Here is a 22,097-nt window from a genome sequence, read left to right as displayed (position 1 = left end):
TATTTGTAACAAATTGTAATTATTTATTGAAACCAAGTGAATGACTAAATAATAACTATTGCTATTTAGCTTTAAATCTTCATATTATTTTGTTTTTTACTCTGAAAATAAGTTTTTAAGTACTTGTATTTTATTATTTGCTTCTATAATTTTTCTCTTATGGAAAGGATGATTCCTATAATTCTACAAGTACGATTTACAATTTTACAATTTCTAAGAGAAATGAGAAGTTGTACATATTTTAAAATTAAATTTTAAAAGTATAGGCATGGTTAGGCTAAAATTAATACCTCATGCATTGGTATAGAACTGTAGCTTTCTCTCTTTTGTATGAAAAAATACTGTAATGCTAACACATAATTATGATGAGTAATTTGTGCTATACTTTGGTTTTCTTTCCAATGGAAAGGAATTTCCAAAGAATAATTTCATTTTTTTTTCCTTTAGATGACATTGATTCTACCCACAATCTGATATACATTATTTTAAAAAATTCTACCAGCTACCACAATAGTAGCAGTAGTATCCATAGCAATGGTGAGATCAACTGCTTTTTAGCTGCTGTAGCATCCAGAGCCTCAAAACATTTGACTAGCCCAGTATCCACTTCCCTCTCCTTCTCCCTCTTCTCCCCCGCACCATGTCCCTCTCCCACTGTTCCACTATCTCCTGTTTACAGCCCAGATTATAAGGAGGGGCTGTTCCTGGCATCATAATGCAGGCACAAAGAATTTGTGATAGCACTGCTGAAGAACTTATCCCATGACTCATGAATTCATCATCCAAATGAAACATATTAGGAGCCATTAGACAGGAGAAAAATGTATATTGCTGAAAAAACTATCCTTGTTTTGCGAGTTCCACACATTTGGAAAAGGGTATATAAGTACATCCTTCCAACAAGTCTAGAAAGGGAACCTCAAAAAATATTCTGATTTTTTCAAGTGTACTGCCTGAATTAAATAGACAGTTGAATACAATACTAGGATTTTCCTGCATTGCCAGACTTTGAGAGGACTGGAGATGCATGAATTTTTCCTGTGACTCAGGTCTATAACAGAAGAGAGGAAATATCAGAATGGAATTGTGTTGGGTGCTGTCTAATAGAGTCATCTAGAAAGTCAAGGGGGCCAGAGTAGAAAGAAGCTGGAGGTTACTCAGAGGAGAATATATTGGCATCTTTCTGGGTCAGGAAAATAAAGAGATAGGTACAGAAGAGAATGTCTAGATCTCACAGAAGTGCATAATGAAGTTCAGCATTATACATCTGTCAACCCAGAGGGCTTAAAGTTAATTTATAGTTCTGGTAGAAACAATTCAACTTAATCCTCTCTCTATTTCCATATTCCCTCTTTGTGAAGCTCAAAACCACAGCTACAAGAGGCAAGGAGAAGGGAAAATCAAAAGAAAAGAGATATCAGCCACACAATCAGCATCTTCCTTCACACTGTAGATTCAAATGGGAGAAAGGAAGGAAAAACAAGTGCAGACAAGTCAATTTCACAACTTTGGGGTCATAAATAGAACTGGGACATTTTAATTCAAATTTGATACTTTCTTTTTCAGGAAAACTAACTACAGTATAGCATTGTCTATTTGCTGAAGGTGGGTAGAAAAGTTAAAACTACTACTGTATTTCTAATAATGGGACATGAATTTTAAGGTAACCCAAAGGCTTAAAAAGAGCATCAGCCACTGTACTGTAACTGAGAGTAATGAAGGTTGCTCAGCCCACATAGTGAGAACGTTTCAAGAATCCCAGGTGTGCATGTCCTGCATCCTCAATGTACATGGGCTACTGAGGACGTGTTTCTTCCTCTCTATGTTTTTGTTTCTTAAGTTGTGTTCCAAGAACTTTCTGAAACCTGTGATATCAGGGGTCTAAAATATTAAGATCTGAACAAGTAAAGCAACCTACATTGAATTTTGAAAAAATGTAACTGAGAACATTCACCAGAATAGACCAGGACCTCAAGGAGACTGGTTTTTGCAGACTCACCAGGAGAAATGTACACCATGTTTCATTCTTGGTTTTGTACTTTGGATCATTTAAAAAGATGTGGCGTAGTGGGTAAAGCTGCTGCCTGCCATGCCAGCATCCCATATGGGCACTGGTTAAAGTCCTAGCCACTCCACTTCTGATCCAGTTCTCTGCTATGGCCTGGGAAAGCAGTGTAAGATGGCCCAAGTCCTTGTGTCCCCACACCCATGTGGGAGACCTGGAAGAAGCTCCTGGTTTCACATCAGCACAGCTCAGGGCCACTGAGGTCATTTGGGGAGTGCTCTGTCTCTCTCTGCTGCTCGGTAAATCTGCCTTTGAAATTAATAAATAAATCTTTTAAAAAATGCTAAAATGTAACATTATTCACTTTGAACTGGGAAACATACAAAACTGTGTTTTCCCTTTTTTTGGGTGGTTCTTATAACAATGCATGTTTTAAATATGTATTTATATGAATGGCAGAGTCAGAGAGAGGAGAGACAGAGAGATCTTCCATCCACAGATTCACTCCTCAAATGGCCACCACAACTGGGGATATAGGTCAGGCCAAAGACAGGAGTTTATTCCAGGTCTACCATGTGGGTGCAGGGGCCCAAGGACCCAGGACATACTCTGCTGCTTTCCCAGGCACATTAGCAGGAAGCTGGATTGGAAGTGGAGCAGCTGGGATTTGAACTGGCACTAATATGGGATGTTTTCATTTCAAGCCATAGGTCTAACCCACTGCACCACAGTGCTGGCCCCATGCATTGTATTTTTACATATGTGTTCTTGAGATGGTCATCTGATCTACTGGGTAAGATGCCAGCTAAGGTGCCCATGTCTCATCTATAAGTGCATGGATTCAATGCCTGTCTCTGGCTCCTGATTCTTCCTTCTTGCTAGTGTAGACCCTGGGAAGTAGCAGTGATGGTTCAAGCAGTGAGGTCCTTGTCACCCACATGGGATCTAAACTGAGTTGCCAACTCCCAGCTTTGGCCCAATGCAGCCCTAATTGTTGCTGGCATCTGGGGAGTGAATGGGAGCTTTCTCTGTCTTTCTGTCTCTCTTTGCCTCTCAACTTTAAAAAATTAAATATACACGTTATAAATAACTTTTACTTATTTGGCAACGTAACATTCATGACAAGATTCTCAGCTCCTTGAAATATGGGGATAAGAAAGCGGAATTACAGCAAGATTTGTGTTCCCTGAGCACAACATTTCATCTTTATCAATTTCAGTGTTAAGAATTTCATATTATTTGTTTATGTTTGTAAAGATTAAATTATTGCATGCTTTAAATGAGCATCTTTTCATCCAATATTTTATGTTTAAAAATAAATTGTTAAATAAAATTTAAAAACCAACTTTTAGAACTTAGGAATAAAAAAGCCTTAAGATTTTACTTGATTCAGAAGAAAATATTGCACTTGAAAAAGGTCCCAAAGGATGGTTAAAGACAAAATCCACACATTGTGCTGGGGTAACAAATTAATTACCTGAACATATACCTTCTGAGATCATCTCCTATCCCAATGAAAATAGGCAGTACACTTTTTATTAGAAAATTCCCAGTGGTGGGAATCACTATCCCAACTGTTCAGGGAATGGAGCTCTATTGCTACAAGATAGGTGAACCAAATGAAAGCTAGAAAAAAAAAAAAACAGTAAATGTTCACTAGGATAAGTGCCATAAAAATATGCAGAGTGAACTGGTGAGTACTAGGGGCTCAGAAGTCCTATGAAAGGACATTACTATACCCAGCTTCAATGGTCTTTCTTCTGTCCAGAGAAATGTTTGTAGAAATGACTTATGATATATACAGTCCTAAATTAAAATTAAAATGTCTCTATAATCAAAGGATCTCTTTAAATTAAGCAATAACAAGTAGGATTCATATTATATCACATTAGAATTTATGTTCTAATTAGGCTTATGTGCATCCTGAATTCATTTTATAACTAAATGTCTGTTTGTGTCCTTAAATGGCTTATATTAAAGATCATAAGTGAATCTTTCCATGTTGACTTATCATCTCTGCAAAAATGTATTCTTCAGACACATGTATTTTTATATTATAGATGGATATACACATATGAGATAGAAATGTTTATAGAAATACACATTATTTTTAACGCCATTTTCCATGAACTTATTGGATATACCTCATCTAATAGGGTCACTTACAATTCATTAGAAAAATTTTCTTCAACTGAAAAAATTAATTTCCCTGAAAATGTTCAGATTTACATATTAGCCACTTAGGAGGTCCTAATATACCTGAATATTTCTTCAATTTTCCCATAGAAAGCATTTAAAAACAAAGAAAGAAAAAACATCATTTTAGTGAGATCAGGAAGAGAATATATTAAGCAATATAACCTTAACTCGTAGGGAAAAATGGGATCTATGCTTTCCTAACTTCTCATTTTTTTATTTTAACATTTCAACTTTTATAGTTGCATTTTCATAAGAAAATTAGCAGAACAATAATTATCCACAACAAATTATGAAAAATAAAAAATGTTTTCCACCTCTCTAATTTAAAGAAGTCTTTAAATTTAAACTTAATTATTTCTTTTCTGTTATTTGTAACATTTTCTTGGAGACTGGGAAATAATTTTATTTTATTATTGCCTTTGTCTTTTTCTACTTGGCATTATTGATTTGTTTCTACTCCATTTATTTCTGAGCACAGAACTGCATAGGGACTGATTGTTTAATTTGTTGTTTGTCAAAAACATCACTAGTGGTGATATCAGTATGGCTTGGGGAATAGCATTTGCTAACACAAGATCAGCTATGTTATACCTCTAAATTCCCTCCGCACAAAAAACAACTTCAAGTTTGTACAATAAAAAGGTTACCTTTTAGACAATCATTTTTAGTGAAATTTGACCAGTATATGACAATTCACATGTACCTTCTGAAGACTCTTATTAGAATTTAAAATAAGCAAAAGTTAAGAAAGATTTTATCTGTAGGAAATCAAGAAGCATATTACTTTAAATGTATGAGGCTTGAAAACATTATAAGTACAACAAATGAATACTATCTAATTTTCTCAGATTTAAAATTTATGTGACTATTAAAGTATTTTAATATATTGGTTTAAGCAGCTCACTAATCAAATTACTCCAGCTCTGTTCCCATTAAAGCAGAGAGTGCAGCACAGATTATATACAATGCACACCATATATTGTCACTTAGATAAATATAATTTTAATACATGTATTTAACGTAATTCCTCTTTTAGACTGTATGATAAAGGCAAGAATGTTGTGTAAAGCTGAATCCTTAGTACCTATTGTTAAATTTGTGTACAATGAATAAATAACATGCACAAAGAAGTATCATTACCACCACTTGAGACATTAGAAAATTGAGTACATAATAACAAATTTATTTTTAAATTAATTTTGTGACTTCTGATAGCTTATTAAAATCACTAGGTCTAAGACTGTGATCACAATTAGGAATCAGGATCACTGATGTTTCTGTAATACGTAAGAAGATGACATTTGGCAGGAAGTACACAGGAATGTTTCTACTTTTCTTGAAGATCCATTGCATTTCAAACATTGTTTTTAAACACAGATTACATGCTTAGGTGGCATTTGTAGGTTTTGGATATAATTTGGGGGTAAAGGCAGAGGACCCTGTCACTGCCACCACCAAAATCTCTTTTGCACTCACTTCTCTCCCTAATTAGAAAACTAGATAAAGGAGGAAGCACCACATTAGCAGTAGAAAGATACGCATTCTACCCCATTCCATTTTCTGAGCCTTGGAAGTCCCTTCAAGTTAAAAAGAAAGTGATTAAAAAAAAAAAAAAAAAAAAAGTAAGCCGGCCTGGGAATAAATTAGATACCAACAGTGAATAGAGTCTAGGTAACATTGAAAAATAGTGCCAGAATAACAGGAGACATGTGTAACAAAAACTGTGAAAACCTATACTAGATTAGGATGATACTATACAATAATTTACAAGAATGGTGGATAAATAAGGTTCTATTATCATTGAGCTTTATTTATTCAGCATTGCTAGCAAGTAATATTTACTATTAAAAATCTATGCTTTCAGAGGGCGCTGTGTCTCACTAGGCTAATCCTCTGCCTGCGTTGCTGGCACCCCAGGTTCTAGTCCTGGTCGGGGTGCCGGATTCTGTCCCGGTTGTTCCTCTTCCAGTCCAGCTCTCTGCTGTGGCCCAGGAAGGCAGTGGAGAATGGCCCAAGTGCTTGGGCCCTGCACCCGCATGGGAGACCAGAAGGAAGCACCTGGCTCTTGGCTTTGGATTGGCGCAGTGCGCCAGCCTTAGTAACCATTTAGGGGGTGAACCAATGGAAAAGGAAGACCTTTCTCTCTCTCTCTCTCTCTCTCTCTCTCTAACTCTGCCTGTCCAAAAAAAAAAAAAAAAAAAAAATCTGTACTTTCTAATATAGTGAAATCAAGAAATCCCAATAAACATTGTCCAAAGATCATCTAATGTCTTCTGCAATATGAGCCTGCCATTCCTCCATTAATATCTTGATTATAATTACTCTGTCCTTGAAATCTAGCTTGCCGTTTGTGATTTTCTTTACCAATATAATGTGTCAGAAGAGTATGTTGAGACTTGCAATGTTAGGTGGTAAGAAGCCTACAACTTCTGCCTGGGAATCTAAAAAAACTTTTTTCTGGGCAGATACCTCAGGGGACCCCATTTCCTTGGTGTAAAAAGTCAGTGCCAACATCCAGTCATGAGAATAATCCTTCCTGGACATGCAACTCCATCAGCCTTTAGATTATGGCAACTGCAGCTCACAGTTTTATTGCAACTCAGAAGGAGACCTGTAATTAATAACTTAAAAGCTGATAAGCTGATTCCATGACTTAGCTCACAGAATCACCAAGCATAAAGAAGAAAATGTTGTATTAAACAACTAAGCTTTGAATAGATAGATACATAGCAATAGATGATAGGGGAACAAAGTGCTTTTAACTTATTAAGAATGCAAAATAGTTCAGGGTATGAGAAACATGGCATAAATGAGTTCTTTCATGGTTCCAGCTCATTCAGAGAACAACTCATCCATAAAATTTTAATACTATCTGAATGCGGGACCTGAGTGTAAATACAGGAGGCATTGTGCTTCTCAATAGAATGTTGTTTTATCAGGTGGTTCTGATTCACTACAAGGAGCTCACTTGGTAGAATCAATTTCAGGACTCATGCTGTGGTGGCTGCTTTACGGTGGATTTTATATTCTCATTCGTTGTTAGGTAAGAGGAATAGTGGCAAAGGTATCCATTACTTGTCAGCCTTTTATTGTTCCAAGTTGTACTTGATACCCAGAAGAAGGGTGGTTTTAGACATAATTATAGATGGTGTGTGATTTCTATCGTTTTACGTATGAGAGATACAGAACACAACAACATGATTCATTACTAAGTACAAACTCTGCAAAGAAGCTGTAAAAATACAGAATTCCCTGTCTCTGGAAGCAGAAGTCCTCACCAGACAACCAGAAAACAACAAGTGTAAGTGTGTGTGTGTGTGTGTGTGTTTACAAATGTATTTAGTATTTGCTATGGTCTGAATGACAAAAATGACATGAAATTTGGCATGAACCTAAACATGCAGTCATTTGTTCTCATTTTCTTATTTCTTCTGATCATGGCTGCTCCTTCATAGCTGCCCTAAAACTGCACATTTATTGAGGATGACAGGGTAAGTGCTGAAGACTGTCTAAAAAGCTGTTTTGCATTAAGAATAGCATCACCTCACTGCAATCTCTGCTAAAATCAATGGGGTAGGATAAAGAAATAAAAATGAAAAATGTGTGTGTGTGTGTGTGTGTATTTTTACATGACTATTTGATTATTTGATGCTTGCTCTATTTTGAATGTGTCACCTTTAAGGTTCAGATGTTGCCAATGTGGTAATATTCAAAAGTTGGGGCTCTAAGAGGTGACTCCATCCTGAGGGCTACTCCGTAGTGATGGGATTAAGGCCCTAACCAAAGAGGCTTCACACCGATGTCACCTGGCTTGCCCTCTTGCTCTCCACAGTGTTTCTCTGCTCTGGGAGTGAAGCCCTTACCTTACATTTGAACCTGCCAGGTCCTTGATCTTGGACTTACCAGTCCACAGAACTGTAACAAATGAATGTGTGTTCTTTATAAATTACCAAGTTTCAGGTATTTTGTTATGGTGGCACAAAAGGCCAATAGCATTTGATTATCTCAAAACGCTAAGAGGAAATAGACATGGTTACCTGGAAAACCACATAGAAGTTTTATCTAGAAGACTTAACAATATATCCTGCCACAATTGATAAAGTCTTCAAAATCCTAAGTTTTATTCACTTGCACATGCCAATATAAATAAAAGCACAAAGCAAGAAGAGGTGTTTAGGAACAGGAGAGTGTGAAAATTTTTTTTATTTTGTTTTAGATTATAGGCTCAAGGCACATTATCCTTGAGCTTAAAAAATGCCTCTGAGCAGCGTGAAGAAGAGGTGAAAATGGCATCTGGATTGATCAAAGCCCACACGCCACTGCATCCATGCATCCAGCTCTTGAACCCCACCTCTGCCACCACCATGCTCAAGAGAAAGGCTAAAGGAGGTAAAGCCAAGGTGAAGGATGAACCACAGAGAAGATGCACAAGGTTAACTGCTAAACCAGATCCTCCTAAGCCAGAACCCAAGCCTACAAAGGTCCCTGCATAAAAGGGACAAAAGGCACCCAAAGGAGAAAGGGGAAAAGCTGACGCTGGCAAGGGTAGGAATAACCCTGCAGAAAATGGAGACACCAAAACAGGCCAGTACAGAAACCTGAAGAAGCTGGAGATGCTAAGTAAAGTGTGTGCATTCCTGGTAACTGTATACTTCAGGTGACTACAGTTTTTATCAAGTTTTACAGAAAATGCAGAATTTTTGTTTTTTTAAAGGTATGTTAGCACAGGAATACTTCATTGTTGTTTTGGGGAAGGGGCATAGGTCATTATCAAAGTGTATCTGAAGCTGAACTGATGTGTGTGTGTTGGGAGGGGGTGATTTACACCTCTCCCTTCTAGTTTTTATGGACGTCCTTTTGACTCCCTGGAGGAGGGATTCCCTACGGTTGAGGCACTCAGCCACTATGGCACAAACACCATATGGCACAGAAAAATTAAATTAGATTTTATTCCCTCTTCTTCCTCTCCACTTTCAGCTTAGACTTAACTCCCTTAATCTCAGAGATCTGTTGGGACCTGACACCCCAAAATTTGTAACCAGCACAACAGGCAGAATCTAGAAAATCTAGAAAACAACTTTAACGTCTGTAATCTTAAATTTGAAACCACAAGTGCATCTTATGTGCACATCTTACTAGAATATTAATCTTAAATTTGAATTAGAAAGAAATAAAACAAAATTTCCTTCTAAAATTAGACATGAAAACATAAAATTGACTTATGAAAACAATTAATGCAGAATGTAATGGAAGGCTTTTGGTTCTATCATAAGACAAGATGCAAAGACTTTCTGGATAATAGTCTTAAATCACTTAAAAATGTAAAAAAATACTTTGAATGTCATAGCAAGTAATACACACACACATATTTATTTATATACATATATTTTTTCTAACACCAAAACATTGCTGCCTTTTTTAAATTCATTGTATTACAGCAGGGAAATCTATCTTATCAAATCTTAGAAATCAAAAGTAGAGAAGAAATGTAGATTACAAAGTGACTACTTTAATATGATTATTTGGTTGAGAGAGAAAGAAAGATATTATTCAATATCAAATTCAAAACACAGAAATGGGTTTAGAAATATTCAAGTGTCATAAATTGTTTAAATTTCCATCAATACAGTGAAAAGCTATTCCTCAGAAACTCAGACTCATTTACCAAGTGACCTGGACAATGCGTACAAGAAGACCTCATATCCTGATGTGAAACTTAGCATTTAAGTATTAAAAGGCAATGAAGTTTATGCAACCAAAAGGTCAGAGAAATTAAAATATATTTTGTAACATTTTATAATTCCCAAATAAAAATGTTAAATATCTTTATATTTCTTAAGTAATCATCAGATTAGCTGAAAGTAAGAGAGATACTCTGTTAATTTATATTTTTCAAGTATTTTTGAAATTCTAAAAGCTCTTGTCTTTAATGGGAAGTCTTGAAGAGACCATGTGCCAAAAGTTTGTACAAAGTTATTGCCCAGTAAATGCTGTCACAACCACCATATTGAAGAACAAAGGCCAAGAATGTCACCTGGTGTGCGAAGAATGTTTTTGTTAGATTGTGCTAGGGTGGCTGAGTTGTCAGAGTAAGATAAATGGAGCTGAGCTTTACCATTAACCTGTGACATTTTTGACAGTGCAAGGCTGTGTGCTGTGAGAAGACTATTTTTTAAAAATTTTTCTATCCTTCAATTTATAATAGCAGTAAGAAAAGATAGGAGAAATGTTTACATGAAAGATAGAAACAGATCAGAAGAAGTCTATCTTGAATAACAAATGCCTTCCAATTCTATGCAAAAACATGTACCCAAATCAGACTACATTAACAAAGTATATAATATTAATTCAATCTATCCTTAAAAGATATAAATATCAAATATTTCTTACTTTAACCTAAAGCATTTCAGAAGAAAAAAAATCACCTTTCCCTAATAACACATTGATTTGTACTTCCATGAGAAATGATAAACAAATATTAAAAATAAGCTGTCCTTTTATGGCAAGAAATCAATTCCATTCTTAAAATCTCTATTAAACTGAAAATACATAAGCAATTATGGCATTTTGGTTTTAAGTTTACTAAACTTTCACATAAATTTGCATGCTTATTGTTTTTTTTTAATTTCTCACTGTCAAGGGAAAGTAAAATAGCTAGATGAAGGATGTATTTTAGAAAGATCAAATAACAAGATATAATAAAGACTAAATACTAGTTAATCTTCATAATAGCAGCAAAAAAATCTAATATAGCCATGAATTAGTGCCAATATTTACTCATTATTTGGGAGAGAAATCTAATTACTCTATACCTTATATGTGTCAATAAAATGACTTTTTTATGATCATAGTCTTTGCTCTGAAATGCAATGTACACACAAAAATATTTTCTCAAGGTCAAGAATGTAATACATCTATTGACTCAAAGGAACCAATATATTTAATAAAGTCATAACTAATATGAGCTATGGAAAATGTTATATCAGTCCACATGCTGAAGAATGATGACATCAGGACACAGTGAGATATAGATATTGTAGTCAGTGTGTACAAGTCTAGGAAAAAAATATGAAAATATGATGAATTCCTGATTCAATAAAACAGTGCTAAAATGCTAAAATGATCAGATTAAGGTAAAAAGAAGTTTAAACCACCTGTAACTGGATGTATTAATGGACATGACCTCAGTAATTATCAATGATTCACCACAATTAATGAGAAGTTTACTTTATGCCAAGAGCTGTTCCTCTAATATTAAAAAGATATGGATAATGATAGATCAATCTATAGACAGACTGCTAAAAAGTAAATAAGTAGATAAAAACATTTAGTTCTCTCCAATATTTAGAAAATACTATATACATGTTTATTCACATGTATATGTATATAGATAGATAGATACATACATACATATTAATTTCTTTTGGTATCTCTATGGTTTGTACATTCTCAGAACAGACTAAAATAATGATTAATACAAAAACGTATAGAAAGACATACATACTATCGGATGATTAAGGCTATGATACTTCTGGGCAGGAAATCTAAACATAAGCTTTCAACTGATCTGTGACAGAGTATGAACAGAAAGTCAAGCTCATACTCTGTGTGTCCAGAATGTATACTTGGTAAATATCTTTCCTGATAAAATGAGCACTCTTCCCAAAAAAGAACTAGAGTTGAAATGGTGGTACCAGAGGAACTAGGATGAGCACTGATATTAAATCTAAATCACAAATATGTCTGTAATTGCAAAATTCAAAATTAATATCCAAAGAGGTGATACACACTATTTTTTGAAGAAGGCTAAAGAGCAAACTGGCTTTAAGGTTACAATTAATTTAAAGGTCAAAAAGTTAGACAACATTGTTGCCTCACAGGTAAAGCTGCTGCCTAAAATGCCAGCATCCCAGATGGTTCTTGTCTCAGCTGATCCACTTCCAATCCAGCTCCCTGCTAATGGCCTGTGAATAGTAGTGGAAGATGGCTGAAGTGCTCGGGTCCCTGCCACATACAGGGAAAACCCAGAGGAGGTTACCGGTTCCAGGCTTTGTCCTGGCTCTGCCCTAGCCATTGAAGCTACGTGGGTGGAGTCTCTCTCTCTCTCTCTCTCTCTCTCTCTCTCTCTCTCTCTTCCTTTCTCTGTAACTCTTTCAAATACATAAGTAAATATTAAAAAGCCAAAAAATGTTCAAGGGTTGAGTCTCTAAAAAATGGAATGAGCCAATAACTTTTTTAACTTTGAGATACATTATTTTATTCTTGCTTTTGACAATTTGGCAAATACAGGATAAATGCTTTCTGTTATAAATATTTAAAGTTAAAATTAGGTCATTGTGGAAGTAGAAGATTCTAAAATGGCAGAACAGGGAGGGAGCTTACTACTCTAGGGTAGGGGAAGATAGCTTAAAAAAAATAATAATGGTGAGAGTGAATTCTCAAGGGAGAGCTAGGGAGAAAACTGCAGCGGAAATTATACAGAAGAAAGAGGGACTCCATATATATATATACATGGAGGATGAGGATGTGCAGCATGAGCATGGACACAACACAGGACCCCAGCAGCAAAGAGTCTGAGAGAAAACTAGCTTTGGAGAGTGAGGAAATATTAGACTGTAGCAGCCAGTGCCACTGCAGATAGAGCTGGGGGAGAGCCTGGGGTGAGTCCAGCCCACAGCCCTGTGGGTGAAACGGTACATACTAATGTAGCAGAAAAAAATGGGGCACATTTCCCTCTCCGCAATCACCAAAAACGGTACCTGGAAACCAGCTAAGAGACGGCAGGTACCATTTTGGACATAGGTAACAGCTGGACCAGCTCTTTTGCCTGCACACAGCAATAAGACTAGAAAAGACACCATTTTATCAGCAGCTGTGGCAGCTGCTCGTCTCCATGGACCTGGCAGCCAGCACTGAGAAAGAACCACTGTGAAACAAGAAGGGGCTGCCGTTGGCTCTTGTGTATCCATCTGATCCAGAGGTTTTACCAGAGGGAAAAATCCACATTCCCCATGGACGTCAAATCTGGCTAGGAGGATTGACAGGGGCCTGGGAATCCACATAGGACTACGAGGTGCACCCAGCCTCTCAACATATCATAAGCTCTGGGGCTCAAACCGTCTTGCTGAATCATTGACAAGCAGCTGGCATTGAGAACACCTTTGCCTCTCTATGGATGGGACAATCTAGGGGGCCAGAGCAGATCATCTGCACCCTGTGCCGGTTTGCCTTGTGTGCTGAGACTGTGGGAACTCTAACTGCACAAGAGGGTACAGGGTATTACTGGGTCTCTGGGAAATTACTGTAAGCAGCTCCACAAATTCAAGCTTCCCTGATTTCCTGGGGTGGGCTCTTGCAATGGGATCCATGCTCACACATTTCCTTTGTGCAGTACTTGCAAGAATGCGGATGAATATTGCACCCACTGTGGGCTAACACCTGAGTACTTATCATTTTGGAAGAGAGGAAGTGAGCCTATGATTACACCAACAGAGGTGTTCAAATTCTCCCTGCTGATAAAAAAGGAGGAGCTCTATTACCCCCAACCTAGGTGTCACCAGGGATACTTGCCCTACTCTGGAGCACTGACCAGACCTCACTGGCCACAGCATACACCTCTGGCTATTCACTAAAAGAGCAAATATTTGACTAAGCCACAGAAGCATACATCAAAGATAAAATCATCAGGGGAAAAAAAAAACAAATATCTCCACAAATGACTAAAAATAAACTCAGAGATTCAAGAAGCAAAATAAGGAAGATATCATGATATCCCTCAAAGGAATACAAAAACATTTCAATAGTAGAATGTGAAGATGATCACATTGATGAGATGACTGAAACCATTCAAAAGAGTAATCAAAGGATTACTCAGAAGCAATCAGTAGCAAATTCACAAATTAAAGAAATACATACATGACATGAATTAAAAATTCATGCATGAAATTGAGATTCTGAAGAGAAATCAAAATGAAATATTAGAGATGAAAGATTCAATATGTCCAATGTAAATATACTGGAAAGCCTTAAAAACAGACTTGGTGAGGCAGAAGAAAGAACCTACAGCTAGAAGACAAATCTTTGGTAATTTTTCAGTTAGACCACAAAAAAGAAGAAATTTAAAAAATTAAAAACAGTGTTAGAGATTTATGAGATACTATCAAAGGATCCAACATATTGGTCTTAGGAATTCCTGAATGTATGGTAAGAGAAAATGGATTATAAGGCTTATTCAATAAAATAATAAAAGAAAACTTCCCTGGGACATGGGACATTCAAATATAGGAGGCACATAGAACTCATAATAGACATGACCAGAAAAGATCTTCACCATGATGCATTGTAGTCAAACTTTTAATAGTAAAAGATAAAAGAAAACATTCTAACATTTGCAAAAGAGAGATGTGTGATTACTTTCAGAGGATTTCCATTCAGACTCACAGTTGAGTTGTCAGAAACTCTACACGCTAGAAGATGAAAGAGTGACATAGTCCAAGTCTTCAGAGAAAAAAAAAAATATTGTCAACTTAGAATACTGTACCTTTCAAAGCTCTCATTTCTGAATGAAGGTGAAATAAAGATCTTCCATAACAAATAGAAATTGAACAAATCTGTTACCACTCATCCAGCCTTACAAAAAATGCTTAAGGCTGTGTTACACACAGAAATACAGAGATAGTCATTACTATCAAAGAATGTTAAGGCAGAAAATATTCCAGTAAAAGTACAAACTAAATCCACAGCAAACAATAGGAGTATTTATGGAAAAATGGCATGGCCAAGTACTCCTCAGTACTAATGTGGAATGTAAATGATATAAACTCTCCAATTAAAAGACTCAGGCTGGTTGAATGGATTAAAAAACAGGAGCCATCTATTTTCTGCCTACAATAAATATAACTCACCAACAAAAATACACACAAACTAAAAATGAAAGGATGAAAAAGATATTCCATGCAAATGGAAAAGAAAAAGAGCTGGTGTAGCCATCCTAATATCAGACAAAATAGACTTTAGCATAAAATCTGTTTAAAGAGATAAAGAAGGACACTATGCAATTATTAAGGGATACATTCAACAAGAAGATGTGATTATAATAAATATATAGGCACCAAATTTAAGAGTGCCTAGCTCTTTAAAACAAATACAAATGGATCTAAAGGGAGACATAGACTCCAATACAATAATAAGCGGTGGGGCATCAAACAACCCACTTTCATCAATGGACAGATTAACTTGACAGAAGATCAACAAGGAAACAACTGAGCTAATCGACACTATGGACCAAATGGACCTAACAGATATCTATAGAACCTTTCATCACACAATTATTAACATTAGGGCATGGAACTTTTTCTAGGCTAGAAAAAATGCTAGGCCATAAGGCAAGTTTCAGCAAATTCAAATATTGAATCAAATATCGAAATCATACCATGCATCTTTTCTGACCATAGTGGAACTAAGTTGTAAATCAACAACTCAAGAATCTCTATAAAATATGAAAATATCTGGAGACTGAACAACCTGCTCCTGAAATAACAGTTGGTCATAGAAGAAATCAAAAGAAAAATAAAAACATTTTCTGGAAACAAATAATATGACAATAGAACATATAAACAATTATGGGATACAGCAAAACAATGTTAAGAGAGAAGTTTATAGAAATTGGTGCCCACATCAATAAATTGGAAAGGCACCAAATAAATGAGTTATCAGTGCATCTCAAGGACCTCAAAAAACAACAAACCACACCCAAAATTAATAGGAGGAAAGAAAATTTAAAAAAAAATTGGAGAAGAGCTAACCAGTATTGAAACCAAAAAAAGACTACAAAAAATCAGTGAAATGAGGAGCTGGGTTTTTTGAAAAAATAAAACAAAAATGATATACCATTGGCCCAAATAACTAAAAAAAAGAGTGAGAAGACCCAAATCAACAAAATGAGAGATAAAAAGAAAATGTAACTACATATACCACAGAAATAAAATAAAAATAATCATTAGAAATTACTACAGAGTTATATGTCAACAAATCTGAAAATCTAGAAGAAATGGATAGATTCTTAGACATAAAATCTACAGAAATTGAGTCATTAAAACATAGAAAACCTAAACAGACCAATAACCACAACATAGATTGAATCAAGAATAAAGCCAGAAGTCAGGAACTCCATCCTAGTCTCCCATATGAGTAGCAAGGCCTCAAGCACTTGGGCCATCTTCTGTTGCTTCCACTGGCACATTAGCAAGAAGCTGACCATAAGCAGAGCAGCTGGGCTCAATCCACTACTCTGATTTGGGATGCGGTTGTTACAATTGGGGTCTTAAACTGCTATACCCTACATTCCCTCCTTCAGTTGACTTTTAAAATATAGAAATCTAGTGACTGAAGTTTTATTAGATTAGTATTTTTCAGCTGGAACTTTAAGAGTATCTGATATTATAGGAGAATCTGAGACAATTCCCTCTACTACAAAGATGATTTTTATAAATTCACCTTGTTTCCTGGAATATTTAGTTTAATAACAAAACCTGCATGCTGAAATACAGGACAATAAACAGAATGGCCAAGAAATTTAATATATTGAATTTATTTTAAGCAATGTAGATGAATATCTTGTAAATGTGTTTTTTAATCTTTCCAATCACAAGGATTTTAAATTCTGGAGATATGTACTTGAATTAGTATGGCAAAGTACCTATCCTTTCACCCTGTGATTTATAAGATATGAAATTCAAAGAGATTCTGATGCTAATGGGATATGTACCTTGATCTTTTGATTTTGAAAAACCTGTGAAATGTAAATTTATCTTCAATAAAACCATTTTTTCATACATGCACCAGGCACACAAGCACATAAAGGAGGCACTTGTTTTGTTTTGTTTTGTTTTGTTAATTTTTAAAAGATTGTATTGACTTATCTGCAAGTCAGAGCTAAAGACAGAGGGAGAGAGAGGAGAGAGATCTTCCATCTGTTGGTTCACTCCCCCAGATAGCTGCAATGGGCAGGGCTGAACCAGGGAGAAAACAGGAACCAGGAACTTCATGTGGGTCTCCCACGTGGTGCAAGGGCTTAAGCACTTTGTATTCCCCTGCTGCTTTCCCAGGCACATTAGTTGGAAGTTGGATTGGAAATAGAGCAGCCAAGACTCAAAAAGTGCCCACGTGGGATGCTGGCACTGCAGATAGCAGCCTAACTCACAGTGCCACATCACCAGACCCAAATTTTTTCATCTTAATACGGGCCTGGTTATATCTTAATGAGAGAAGTATATGCCTCATAAATTTGTTTTGATGATAAAATGGGAAAATGCTGCTAAAGCATTTTGAACACTTCAGCATAAGAATGTATTAGTTCCTTTTGCTTTCAAAGAAAATAAAACACAAATTGTCACAAGGACTTAAAGAAAAAAAATATGTGGTTCTATCTCTCCAGTGTCACTGTTTTTGACTAATAAATCGCCTTTTGTTGTTCCCAAGCCAAACAAATAATCCATGAATGGATCATTGTCTGTGACAAACTGGACGTTGTTCTGGAGAAATGTGCACTATGTGTCCTACCTTTTCATACAAAATTTGAGAGAATCAGAAGGGGAGCAAACACCACTTGGCTCTGATCACTCACAGATACTTCTGAGCTAAATCTGACCTTCAGGAGCTTATGAAGCCTGAACAGAATATGATCTATTTTTGAATTAAGCAGAACTCAGTTGGGAGGAGGACAATGTTCATATATTCATATGTTCATCTCCTTGCACTTTAAGAGACACTAAAGTCAATTACTGGGGTACAATTAAAAGACTAGTAATATACTTTTTAGTATTCTAGCTTTATTTCTTTAAAAAAAAAAGATTTATTTATTTATTTGGAAGGCAGAGTTAGAAAAGGAGAGACAGCCAGAACTGGGCCAAGCTGAAGCGTGAAGCTTCTTCTGGGTTTCCCATGTGGGTGTAGAGACCTGAGCATTTGGGCCATCCTCTGCTGCTTTTCAAGGTACATTAGCAGGGAGCTGGATCAGAAGTGGAACAGCCAGGGCTTGAACTGGTGCTCACGTGGGATGCTAGAGCTGCAGGCCTTAGCTTTAACCCACTGAACCACAGCGTAGATCCCTATATTCTCGTTCTCTAAATCTTTATTTTGAACTTTTTGGTCAAGATTGGTAAACTATGTGCATCTGAACTCTCAAGCACAACCTAAGAGTTATCACAGCTTTTTGTCATTGACAATGCTAGATTTGGATGAACTGTTGTCAGCTTTTGTTCTCCACAATGTCCTGCTCAAAATCGAATAAAGTGAGCAAGTAAATTGCATGGCTCAGCAGTATCGGGAAAGTCATAGAAAGCTGTAAAGTACTTTCACTCACATCCTAAAGGTACAATCATGTAATTGCTCTGATAACTTAAAAAACTAGCCTCCATCAAATATTATTTAGAGTACAGTGTGGTGGTTATAAATAAATTGTTGCCTCTTTAAACAATCCAGAGGGACATAAAAGACAGATGGAGAACTGAGTGTGGCCTATTGTTTTTTTATAGCTATGGTTTTTAAAAAACAACAAGGAGAAGCCATTGCTTCGTGGCAGCTGCTGCACCGACTGGGCAGAAAGCATCTTGCTGGGAAGACAGAAGAAAGCGGCACAGCTATATGAACAGCTAAGACTCATGCTCTTCCTTGGATGGAAGAATTGAAGCTAGAATTTTAAAGATAGGCTTCAGAGAATCCTATCAAGAAGTCTTTCAGTTTGCCTTGATATCTAACAAGACTCCAGTTATTGGTTCAAGCACTCTAGAGTCCTCAGACTTTACTAGCTGCATTTTAACCTCTGCCGTGAGACATGAGTACATAGCTGGTTTCGTGAATTTTATGACATAATTAATAGGCATTGTCAGAGACTCTCATTTATGTTCATGGGGGGTTGGCAACCCTTTGTTGCTGTCATTCCAGATTCTGAGAAATCATCCAGATGGTTTCCCCTATCACCAAACAACAATGGGGAAGACATTCCTTCAGGACATGTCCCTCAACTTCATGACCCTGCAATAGTTTTATTTAATTTGTCCATACAGATTGTGTCTAAACTCCCTCTAAAACTATGCCGTTACTATACATAGTTTTTTCTCTTGTATTTAACTTTGTAAAAAGATAACATAAAATCCTGGATAAAAGTGTTTCCAATACATATAAATCCAGTTCAAACCTCACCATGAACACACTGAGCCTAGGAATCACTCTCTTTCTGGGTCTCAGATGCTTCGTCTTTCTGAAGAGGTGTCGTGCTGAACGACCTGTCCTTTTGAACTGGAAAATCCACGGTTCTGTGACTTTCCTGATGTGTAATCAGTTACAAGCTTTATGCTGCTGGAAGTAGACCCTTGCTTGGCCTTCACAAATTAAAACGTGTGGTTTGAAGATTTGTGAGAGTCCTTGAGGTTCCATGACAAGTAGCAATTTTTAATTTTGCTGAGGAGCAAATTTTATTTGCACACACTGCAAGGCTATGTGCAATAAAGAGTAATACGTATTATAAGATAATATAGCCCCATCACCCACCATTTGTACTGCAATAAAGCTTCAGATCATATTCATGTTATCAGTCATATTCAGGTTTCAAAGGAGCTAATTTTTTTCACTCCTAGTATAACCTGTTCCACTTCATGGAGTAAATTGATAATGTAATATGTTCTGTTACTTTGATAAATTTACTTTTATAAGAAATCGAATTATATATAAATATTAACTAAGCATAGCTCTATAATTGAAACCAGAAACATAAGGACCTATAGAAAAGTTCCACATATTTCCATACTTTCAGTTCATTCCTAACTTCCCCATCCTAAGCACTTACATATTCCAAAAACTTTGGCTTTTTTGGAAACTAGTGTACGCATACACTGTATACAACAAATTCACTTTTATTCTCTAATTTAACAGAACAACCATGTTATACATCTATTCAGTAAGTGATATAAATTACAGTGCAAATAGTCAAATAACCTCAAAATACTTTTTTTAACTTTTATTTAATGAATATAAATTTCCAAAGTACAGCTTATAGATTACAATGGCTTCCCCCCCATAACGTCCCTCCCACCCGCAACCCTCCCTTTTCCCACTCCCTCTCCCCTTCCATTCACATCAAGATTCATTTTCTATTCTCTTTATACATGGAAGATCAAAAATACTTTTTTTTTTAACTTTTAGAAATGTGTGGTAGAATAATTTGTTCAATATGGCTATAATAAAGTAATGTCTGTGCAACCTATGGTTTGACACAAAGAACTGCATCAAAGTTTTCTAACAATTTCTCCCATTAAGTTGATAGTTATTAGATATTATTAGGATACTCATTAGGCATCAAAATAAGTAGAGAATTTCTCCTGAGATCAATCATATTTCTAGTGCTTACTCTTCTTTCAGACTGTACCAAACTGATAGCTCTGAGATTGCTATGATTTGAATAGTTCTTTCCCTGAACTCAGGAATTTAGTCCCTAAAGTATTATGCTAATGGGTCTAAGATGATGGAGACTTAATCTGATTGTGGTTTAGGTGGGACCTTTTGGAATTTTTAGACTGAATTAGGTCATTAGGTGAATCCGGTGGCTTTATAATAAAAGGGAGAAAGACCACATGGATAGAGCAGCATGTGATGTTACATGACTGCCAGCATGAATGTGGATTGCCCAAAGACCATGAACCTCCAGAACTGGGATCCAAAATGAGACTCTTTTTCTTTTATAAAGTGAAGTTGCTTTGAGCATTTTATTATAGTAATGAAAAATTGACTAACAGGAGGATTTAAATACTTTCCAGGCCAAGTCTGATATAAAGAAAGAAAGGAGTATGGATAGATAAAGATATAAAAGTGGATGGATATAGCCTTGGCAACTCATGACACGAGCCTAGGGAAATTACTGATGCCATAAACAAGAGTGTCAATTTGTTAAGTCAACAACAGAAGTCACTGTGCACTTACTCCTCATGTAGGATCTCTGTCCTTAATGTGTTGTTCAATGTGAATTAATGCTATAACTAGTACTCAAACAGTATTTTACACTTTATGTTCTGTGTGGGTGCAAACTGTTGAAATCTTTACTTAATATATACTAAATTGATCTTCTGTATATAAAGATAATTGAAAATGGATCTTGATGTGAATGGAATGGTAGAGGGAGCAGGAGATGGGAGGGTTACCAGTGGGAGGGAAGTTATGGGGGGGGAGCCATTGTAATCCATAAGCTGTACTTTGGAAATTTATATTTACTAAACAAAAGTTTAAAAAAAGTGGATGGATAGATTCAATTTTTATTATCAACTGACACATAACAATAAATCCAAATCCCATATTTAATAGGCTTAAATTAATCATTTAGGTCAAATGAGAGTTGGAGCAAAGTGGTTGTTGAAAGCATAAGCTGTTGCCAAGCTCACAAATTAAAACCTCTGGCCGTTCTGGTGTTTTTTGTTTGTTTGTTTGCTTGTTTTAAATAATCTATTAATCTATTAATGCCTATTGAATGAGGAAAATTTGAATGTTTTGGAATGGTTTCTGGGTCTTGACTTATTGTTCATGGGAATGCTATCAAATGCCTATGCCTGGCTTTTCTGCAGTGAATAGATGACTGCTGAAATCAGCACAGGCTTTGAAGTCAGATATACCAACACTTCAATCCAAATTTTGCTCCTATCATCTTTGACAAACATTCACAAATATCTTTGCTGTGCAGGGCAATAGGCTCATTTGCTGGTTGTTAAAGATAGTAATGTCTATTGACAAAGCTGTTGGGAGAGTAAGATAATATATAGAAAGATTAGACTAAACCACCATTTTGATAAAGATTTGAAAAATATTTTGTTCTTTTTATTATTGTGACCTTATTGGTGGCGCACTTAGA

General features: G+C 36.0%; 1 protein-coding gene and 1 pseudogene across 6 annotated transcripts in view; one reads left to right on the top strand and one right to left on the bottom strand.

Annotated features, from left to right (window-relative positions):
- The window catches only part of STPG2 (sperm tail PG-rich repeat containing 2), a 604,392-nt gene that overhangs the window by 190,904 nt on the left and 391,391 nt on the right, over nucleotides 1–22,097 (bottom strand). The gene's annotated exons all lie outside the window — the stretch shown is intronic.
- LOC108178105 (non-histone chromosomal protein HMG-17 pseudogene) lies at nucleotides 8,569–8,828 on the top strand (annotated as a pseudogene).

Source organism: Oryctolagus cuniculus, chromosome 8, assembly GCF_964237555.1.
Source record: "Oryctolagus cuniculus chromosome 8, mOryCun1.1, whole genome shotgun sequence".
Taxonomy (NCBI): domain Eukaryota; kingdom Metazoa; phylum Chordata; class Mammalia; order Lagomorpha; family Leporidae; genus Oryctolagus; species Oryctolagus cuniculus.
This window is presented reverse-complemented; position numbering and strand designations above follow the sequence as displayed.